Here is a 10,150-nt window from a genome sequence, read left to right on the forward strand (position 1 = left end):
TACAGGACAATAGGCAAGCAGCTTGGTGAGAAGGCAACAACTGTTGCCGCAATTATTAGAAAATGGAAGAAGTTCAAGATGACGGTCAATCACCCTCGGTCTGGTGCTCCATGCAAGATCTCACCTCGTGGGGCATCAATGATCATGAGGAAGGTGAGGGATCAGCCCAGAACTACACGGCAGGACCTGGTCAATGACCTGAAGAGAGCTGGGGCCACAGTCTCAAAGAGAACCATTAGTAACATACTACGCCATCATGGATTAAAATCCTGCAGCGCACGCAAGGTCCCCCTGCTCAAGCCAGCGCATGTCCAGGCCCATCTGAAGTTTGCCAATGACCATCTGGATGATCCAGAGGAGGAATCTGAAGGTCATGTGGTGTGGTCTGATGAGACAAAAATAGAGCTTTTTGGTCTAAACTCCACTCGCAGTGTTTGGAGGAAGAAGAAGGATGAGTACAACCCCAAGAACACCATCCTAACCGTGAAGCATGGAGGTGGAAACATCATTCTTTGGGGATGCTTTTCTGCAAAGGGGACAAAACGACTGCACCGTATTGAGGGGAGGATGGATGGGGCCATGTATTGCGAGATCTTGGCCAACAACCTCCTTCCCTCAGTAAGAGCATTGAAGATAGGTCGTGGCTGGGTCTTCCAGCATGACAACGACCCGAAACACACAGCCAGGGCAACTAAGGAGTGGCTCTGTAAGAAGCATCTCAAGGTCCTCGAGTGGCCTAGCCAGTCTCCAGACCTGAACCCAATAGAACATCTTTGGAGGGAGCTGAAAGTCTGTATTGCCCAGTGACAGCCCCGAAACCTGAAGGATCTGGAGAAGGTCTGTATGGAGGAGTGGGCCAAAATCCCGGCTGCAGTGTGTGCAAACCTGGTCAAGAACTACAGGAAACGTATGATCTCTGTAATTGCAAACAAAAGTTTCTGTACCAAATATTAGGTTCTGCTTTTCTGATGTATCAAATACTTATGTCATGCAATAAAATGCTAATGAATTACTTAAAAATCATACAATGTGATTTTTCTGGATTTTTGTTTAAGATTCCGTCTCTCACAGTTGAAGTGTACCCATGATAAAAACTACAGACCTCTAAAGGCTTTGTAAGTAGGAAAACCTGCAAACCCGGCAGTGTATCAAATACTTGTTCTCCCCAATGTTTATGTCACCAGACCAACCCAGCAGTAAAGTGGTGGGTCTGTGTGTGCGGTTTGTGATCACTTCTAAATGTCATACATGCCAGTGTTTGTCTAATAAAAAAACAACCAGTGTGAATCCCACAGTAATGGTCCATTTTAAAACCCCATTTTACACTTCATCTATTCTAGAAAATCTGTACTTGTATGTTTTGCCATCAAGCCTTTAAAGTCAGGGTGCTTATGTGGCTTGCTTCTTTGACAGAGCTAGGTTTTAACTATGCCTTTTGCCTCTGAGGTGTTCATACAATAAAACAAATCTGCTAAAAAAGCCTATCTACTGTATGTCAATGAATCCCCCTGTAGTTTACACATCAAGGTTCAGCCTGTCTTTTCCAGCCCTTGAAGCCATTATAAACCAATAGTATTGTGTGTATGAGCCACAGTCCTCACAGACATATTTGACCTTGTATCAGTTGGGAGTGATTACTCATTATTTGGCAATACTTAAGACATTGTCTTTCTCAAACTATCTGTCCTCCCAACAGACTTCATTCAGGTAATTGTTTGATTTGTCTTTTATAAACAATGTCAGGCAGTTTCTTAAGTCCACTGTTGTTCCATTGCATCAGAAAGATGGTGTCACCTCTACGCAACACATTTATCAGAACTATCATATATTCTTGTGGATGCCTTTCATAAACAACTGATGTGTGCAGAACACTTGCCCAGAGCAGTAAACATATGGCACATGATACATTTCTCAGAATAATCTGAAGTCACTCAGAGACTCAACTGTATAATGGCACACCTGTTATCCTCAGTACCTGAGGTGTTTAGGAAAGGTGCACTGCATAGAACCTTTGAGAGGGGTTGGAGGTGTTTGTGTGTGTGTGTCTGTCTGTCTGTCTGTGTGTGTGTGTGTGTGTGTGTGTGGAAGGCATCCACAATGAACCGTGTATGATATCCTATCAACCCTATAGGCCAAAAGATGATTGGGCAGAATCCCAACATTGACCTCCAATCACACGGACGAGGAGAATGTCCCCTTTACTTTTATTACATCCTGTTCCAGACTCTTCAACCAAGGCAGAGAGGAATGGGGTATGCACCATTCCATCCCTGATACCTCAGTTCTGAAGCAGGGGACAGGGCTGGCCCTAGCATTTTGGGGGTCCTAAGCACTCACACCCATAGACAGGTTGAAAATGGCAGATTTGGGCACTGATAAGTGCCTAAAATGGAACGCATTGGCTGCACAGTAACATGCTATAAATTAAGTTAGGGTTTTGACTGACAGTTGTTCTGAACATGCACACATTTGCGACAAGAAGATGCCAACATCCCTCCCGGTAATTGTCTGAGTGAGAGAAATGCTGTAAATTAAGAGGACTCAATGTATTTTGAAATATGAGACATTGACGATTAAAGTACAGTTGAAGTCAGAAGTTTACAGACACCTTAGCCAAATACATTTAAACTCAGTTTTTCACAATTCCTGACATTTAATCCTGGTAAAAATTCCCTGTCTTAGGTCAGTTAGGATCACCACTTTATTTTAAGAGTATGAAATGTCAGAATAATAGTAGATAATTATTTATTTCAGCTTTTATTTCTTTCATCACATTCCCAGTGGGTCAGAAGTTTACATACACTCAATTAGTATTTGGTAGCATTGTCTTTAAATTGTTTATCTTGGGTCAAATGTTTCAGGTAGCCTTTCACAAGCTTCCCACAATAAGTTGGGTGAATTTTGGCCCATTCCTCCTGACAGAGCTGGTGTAACTGAGTCAGGTTTGTAGGCCTCCTTGCACGTACATGCCTTTTCAGTTCTGCCCACAGATAGGATTGAGGGCTTTGTGTCAGGGCTTTGTGATGGCCACTGCAATACCTTACATTTTACATTTAAGTCATTTAGCAGACGCTCTTATCCAGAGCGACTGACTTTGTTGTCCTCAAGCCATTTTTCCACAACTTTGGAAGTATGCTTCGGGTCATTGTCCATTTGGAAGACCCATTTCCTCAACGTTTCGCTGCCCGCACCTGCTCGACCGTCCAGCATCACTACTCTGGACGGTTCTGACCTAGAATATGTGGACAACTACAAATGCCTAGGTGTCTGGTTAGACTTTAAACTCCCCTTCCAGACTCACATTAAACATCTCCAATCCAAAATTAAATCTAGAATCGGCTTCCTATTTTGCAACAAAGCATCCTTCACTCATACTGCCAAACATACCCTTGTAAAACTGACCATCCCTACCGATCCTCGACTTTGGCGATGTCATCTACAAAATAGCCTCCAACACTTTACTCAAAAAATTGGATGCAGTCTATCACAGTGCCATCCGTTCTGTCATCAAAGCCCCATATACTACCTACTACTGCGACCTGTATGCTCTCATTGGCCCTCCCTTCATACTCGTTGCCAAAACCACTGTCTCCAGGTCATCTACAAGTCTCTGCTAGGTAAAGCCACGCCTTATCTCAGCTCACTGGTCACCATAGCAACACCCACCCATAGCACACGCTCCAGCAGGTATTTCTCACTGTGTCACGCCCTGACCGTAGATTGCTTTGTCTGTTCTATTTTTAGTTTGGTCAGGGTGTGATGTGGGTGGGTATTCGATGTTGTAGGTCTAGGTTTTCTTTTTCTATGTGTTTGGCTTGGTATGGTTCTCAATCAGAGGCAGCTGTCTATCGTTGTCTCTGATTGAGAGCCATACTTAGGTAGCCTGTTTTCCCATTTTGAGTTGTGGGTGATTATTTTCTGGTTAATGTTTGTTGCACCTGCCAGAACTGTTCGTTTATCATTTTGTTGTTTTTGTTCGTGTATTAATTCTTGATTAAAAATATTATGGATACGTACCACTCTGCACTTTGGTCCTCCTCTCCTTCTCCCGACGACAATCGTTACAGAATCACCCACCAAAAAAGGACCAAGCAGCATGGTAACCCGGAGCAGAGGGTTCTGGACTCCTGGACTTGGGAGGACATTCTAGACGGCAAGGGATCCTACACATGGGAGAAGATCCTGGCTGGAAGGGATCGCCTCCCATGGGAACAAGCGGAGGCAGCAGGAAAAGGGAACCAGCGATACGAGGGAACACGGCTGGCAATGAAGCCCGAAAGGCAGCACCAAACATTTTGGGGGGGAGGGCACATGGGGAGAGTGGCAGAGTCAGGTTGGAGACCTGAGCCAACTCCCCGTGCTTACCGTGGCGGGCGTCGTACTGGTCAGGCACCGTGTTATGCGGTGGAGTGCACGGTGTCCCCAGTGCGCATTTTTAGCCCGGTGCGCTACATCCCAGCTCCCCGCATCTGCCGGGCTAGGGTGAGGATCCAGCCAGGGCGGATGGTGCCAGCCCTGCTCCCCAGACAGCCAGTGCATCTCGTCGGGCCAGGATATCCTGCGTCGGCTCTGCGCACTGTGTCTCCCGTGTGTCTGCACAGCCCAGTGCGTCCCTGTGTCTGCGCCCCGTCCCTGTGTCTGTTGTTTTTGTTCGTGTATTCATTCTTAATGAAAGGTATTATGGATACGTACCACGCTGGACTTTGGTCCTCCTCTCCTTCCACCAATGAAAATCGTTACACACTGGTCACCCCCAAAGCCAATTCTTCCTTTGGCCGCCTCTCCTTCCAGTTCTCTTCTGCCAATGACTGGAACGAACTGCAAAAATCTCTGAAGCTGGAGACTCTTACCTCCCTCACTAGCTTTAAGCACCAGCTGTCAGAGCAGCTCACAGATCACTGCACCTGTACAGAGCCCATCTGTAAATAGCCCATCCAATCTACCTCATCCCCATACTATATTTATTTATTTATCCTGCTCCTTTGAACCCCAGTATCTGTACTTGCACATTCATCTTCTGCACATCTATCACTCCAATGTTTAATTGGTATATTGTAATTATCTTAAAGTACCATGGCCTATTTATTGCCTTACCTCACTCATCATCCTACTTCATTTGCACATGCTGTATATACATTTTTCTACTGTATTATTCTATTGGATGTTTGTTTATTCCATGTGTAACTCTGTGATGTTGTATGTGAGAACTTGTAATTAATTAACACCAAGCTTGAACTTCCTGACTGATGTCTTGAGATGTTTCTTCAATATATCTACCTAATTTACCTCCCTCATGATGCCATCTATTTTGTGAAGTGCACCAGTCCCTCCTGCAGCAAAGCACCCCCACAACATATTGCTGCCACCCCGTGCTTCACAGTTGGGATGTGTTCTTCGGCTTGCAAGCCTCCCCCTTTCCTCCAAACATAACGATGGTCATTATGGCCAAACAGTTCTATTTTTGTTTCAGCAGACCAGAGGACATTTCTCCAAAAAGTAAGATATTTGTCCCTATGTGCAGTTGCAAACCGTAGTCTGTCTTTTTTATGGCGGTTTTGGAGCAGTGGCTTCTTCCTTGCTGAGCGGCCTTTCGGGTTATGTCAATATAGGACTCATTTTACTGTGGATATAGATACTTTTGTACCTGTTTCCTCCAACATCTTCACAAGGTCCTTTGCTGTTGTTCTGGGATTGATTTGCACTTTCGCACCGAAGTACGTTCATCTCTAGGAGACAGAACGCATCTCCTTCCTGAGCGGTATGACGGCTGTGTGGTCCCATGGTGTTTATACTTGCGGACTATAGTTTGTACAGATGAGCGTGGTACCTTCAGGCATTTGGAAACTGCTCCCAAGGATGAACCAGACCTGTGGAGGTCTACAATTTTCTTCTGAGGTCTTGGCTGATTTCTTTTGATTTTCCCATTATGTCAAGCAAAAAGGCACTGAGCCTTGAAATACATCCACAGGTACACCTCCAATTGACTCAAATTATGTCAATTAGCCTATCAGAAGCCTCTAAAGCCATGACATCATTTTCTGGAATTTTCCAAGCTGTTTAAAGGCAGTCAACTTAGTGCATGTAAACTTCTGACCCACTGGAATTGTGATACAGTGAATGATAAGTGAAATAATCTGTCTGTAAACAATTGTTGGAAAAAATACTTGTGTCATGCACAAAGTAGATGTCCTAACTGACTTACCAAAACTATAGTTTGTTAACAATACATTTTTGGAGTGGTTGAAAAGCAAGTTTTATTGACGTTAGTGTATGTAAACCTACGACTTCAACTGTAAATACCGCTTTGATGTCATACAAACAAGCCAAATGTTCACTTCATAAAATGTCATGTACAGTGTCAACGTTTATTATCGCTATGTTTGATGTACGGTTACAAGATGACATAGTGTCATACCCTGGGTTGTTCGGAACAGAATGAGCCTATATTTGTCTATTGTTAAGAAAACAGACAAACGTGGCATGCATAACTCTTTTCTATACACCCCAACATTATGATCTGTTTCTTTAAATTGCCTTGTGAAAGCCTAACATTGTAAGATTGTTTTTTTTATAACTTAGCTAGTCATGTTGGCAATAGAACAACCTTTCAAATGATGCCCACCTTACCCAGATTGTGATTTATAAATGGGGACGTTTATGGATTGCGTAAACAACTGCAATTGTGTGATGGCGGGGATGCAGTGCTGTGTTCCAAACAAAACAACTAAGTGTGATTGCTCTAGTTCCTCAACGGCACAGCCTGGAGAGCTCAAAAAGCACCTTATAGTTGAAGACTTCTTTGAGTTATAGAAGTGCATGGGGGAATTACTTAGGAACTGTCAACACTTTGGAGAGGTGTGTGGCTACTTGGAGACACCAGTTTCCTCTTACTCAAACCCTTGTCCCTACCCCAGATTTTAAAGAATATTCTTATCATTATACTGAACGTATCCAGAGTGTTTTCACATTTCGTTATCATACAAATGTGGCAAACGTGTACAGTAAATGTACAATGTAATCAACAGTGTAATGTTTGGAGTCGGTCTTGTGTCAGGTGAACTGTTCTGTCCTCAACTGGTCTAATAATATTCCCATAATCTCCAAACTGTTCCCTTTCAATTGCTACCATGCTTATGCATTAAAAGCACGTTAAAAGGTTTGCTGCAATTCTACACATTTTTCAATGGGGCGGAGAGAAGATTTTGCAGTTTGAAAGCTGATTTCATGCAATTCTATAGATTTTTCCAAAACTTATGCCAGGTTAATATGATATCTGAGTGAGAGTGACTAACAAAAATCAATGGGGGCCCCCTGGAGGTCAGGGCACCTGGGCACATGTGCCCGGTCGGTTATTTGACCATGATTACTGGGTAGACTAACTTACCAATACCAAAATAAATAGCTGTCAAGGGATAATTGAGTGACAGTCAGTGACTGACATAAGAGAAAAACTGCTGATGCACAACCACATTTAGAAATTGCACCTGGAGTAATTCTGCTATTCTAATTCGCAGCAGTAAATTGAGACCCAGACTTAGTTCCTAAAAAATGATGTATTTCTTGCGGTCGGGGTTGCTAATGTCTAGGGCCGGCCCTGACACGGGGTAATGGGTTTCAGCTCTAACAGGGTCAAACCATAGTCATGTGGCAGGTAGCCAGGAGAAAGGAGCAGGGAGCACTGCATATGAATAAATAAAGCCTTCTAGAGAGAGGGGAAGAGTGTGAGTTAGTGAGGGTAGAGAAACAAGAGAGATAGTGAGGAGAAGAGAAAGAAAGACAGAGAGAGTAAGCAATAGAGACAATGACAGATAGGGAGAAATAGAAGGAGAAAGACAGAAAGAGTGCGAGTGAGAAATTATTAGAGGACAAATAAAAAAAATGGCTGCCACTAGCAGTGTTCCAGAATTTGGGTTAAACAACATCCTGATGCTGAGTCGATATCATCAATTGTGTGAGAAATGGAACATGCACCACACCAAATGCTATTTAGAGAGCTGAATATTTCCTTCTGCACCACAGAACAGGCAGTGTGGTTACACAGTAACAGTTTGTGAATCCTTAACCAGGGAAAGAGGAACCATTCCAGTCTATCACAGCAGCCATTCCTCCTCGCAGCAGCCCCATGCTCTACATAGCTTATTCATTTCTCTCCTGGTGGCCCGCAAAGGATTCAGTCAAAAACAGTCATGAGGCATCAGACAAAAGTAATACACAACTTCAGGCTTTATCGCCGTGTGAGACTCCCCAGAACTTTGATTTATTTTGCTCCTCAAGTGGTTGTTCGTTCTGGAGCAGCCTTTTCTGGGGAATTACTTTTATTCATCATTGCCAATGTCTGGGGGCAATGTTCTCATTGCAGAAGAGCAGATTTAGGTTTCTGTCTAAAGCAATGCATTGGGCGGGGGCAAAATAAAAACATAGAGCTGTCCCATATCAATGCATTAGGAGAAAAAGGAAACTGGATTGGGTGAGCCAAGCTCACATAATGATCACCCTTGTTTGAGACCAGCAGACTTGCATTAGCAAATGCCCAGACTTTAGCTAGCATGCTAACACAGTCATATGGCAAATATACCCTACAGCACCATGTAAACACAGTTGGATAAACTAGCACCTAACACTGATCTTAGGTCAGTGTTTGTATTTTCCCCTTTCCTCAAAGGTTACAATTCAAAGAGTGTAAGCTGACCAAGATCCTACATCAGTTCCTAAGGGCAACATCTAGCTGGAGTTATGTAAACACTACCAGGAAATGCCCACTTCCTCATTGAGTGCAGGAGTGTGTTGTGTACACACAGTCTCTGAACAGTATAGGGGGTATGTCACAAAGCAGCATTAATGAATTAGCCAGCTTTAACAACTCTATATATCTGATTATTGTAACGGCGTTCTTCGTTTGTCGAAAGAGAGGACCATTAGGCCGACCATGGCCTAATAGTCCTCACCCAGAACCCCACAGAACTGAGGAGCAGATCGTGACTGAGGGGCAGCTCGGGACTGAGTGGCAGCTTGGGACAGAAGGGCAGCTCGGGACAGAAGGGCAGCTCGGGACAGAAGGGCAGCTCGGGACAGAAGGGCAGCTCGGGACAGAAGGGCAGCTCAGGACAGAAGGGCAGCTCAGGACTGAGGGGCAGCTCAGGACTGAGGGGAAGCCCGGGACTGAGGGGAAGCCCTGGACTGAGGGGAAGCCCTGGACTGAGGGGAAGCCCGGGACTGAGGGGAAGCCCGGGACTGAGGGGAAGCCCAGGACTGAGAGGAAGCCCGGGACTGAGAGGAAGCCCAGGACTGAGAGGAAGCCCGGGACTGAGAGGAAGCCCAGTACTGAGATGAAGCTCAGGCAGGTAGTAGGCTCCGGTAGATCCTGGCTGGCTGGCGGATCTGGAAGATTCAGGTTGACTAGCAGATCTGGAAGATTCTGGTTGACTGGCAGATCTGGAAGAATCTGGTTGACTGGCAGATCTAGAAGATCAGGGCTGACTGTCTGATCTGGAAGAATCTGGTTGACTGGCGGATCTAGCTGCTCTATGCAGACTGACAGCTCTGACTGCTCCATGCAGGCTGACAGCACCCTGCAGACTGGCAGCTCTTTGCAGACTGGCAGCTCTGGCTGCTTCATGCAGACTGACAGCACCTTGCAGACTGACAGCTCTCTGCAGACTGGCAGCTCAGGCTGCTTCGAACAGGCGGGAGACTCCGACAGCGTAGGAGGAAAGGAAGGCTCTGCCTGTGTTGAACAGGCGAGGCGCACTGAAGGCCTGGTGCGTGGTGCTGGAACTGGTGCTACAGGATCGAGGACACGCACAGGAAGCCTGGTGCTGCTACCGGAGGACTGGTGTGTGAAGGTGGCACAGGATGGACTGGACCGTAAAGGTGTACTGGAGAGCCTGAGAGCAGGACTGGCACAGGACGTGCAAGGCTAGGTAGGTACACAGGAGGCCTAGTGCGTGAGGCTGGCACAATTCTCACCAGCCGACTAACACGCACCTCAGGACGAGTATGGAGCGCTGCCCCAGGTGCCATCAACTCCCCGACTCGCTCCGTCGGACGAATTTTGTACCAATAGCACCAAGCTAGCAACTCCCTCATTACTCTCCACTCCACTTTCCCCATTAACTCCTTCACAGTCTCTGCTTCGCTCACCTCTAACACC

This window comes from Oncorhynchus nerka, linkage group LG27 (genome assembly GCF_034236695.1).
Source record: "Oncorhynchus nerka isolate Pitt River linkage group LG27, Oner_Uvic_2.0, whole genome shotgun sequence".
In the NCBI taxonomy this organism is placed as follows: domain Eukaryota; kingdom Metazoa; phylum Chordata; class Actinopteri; order Salmoniformes; family Salmonidae; genus Oncorhynchus; species Oncorhynchus nerka.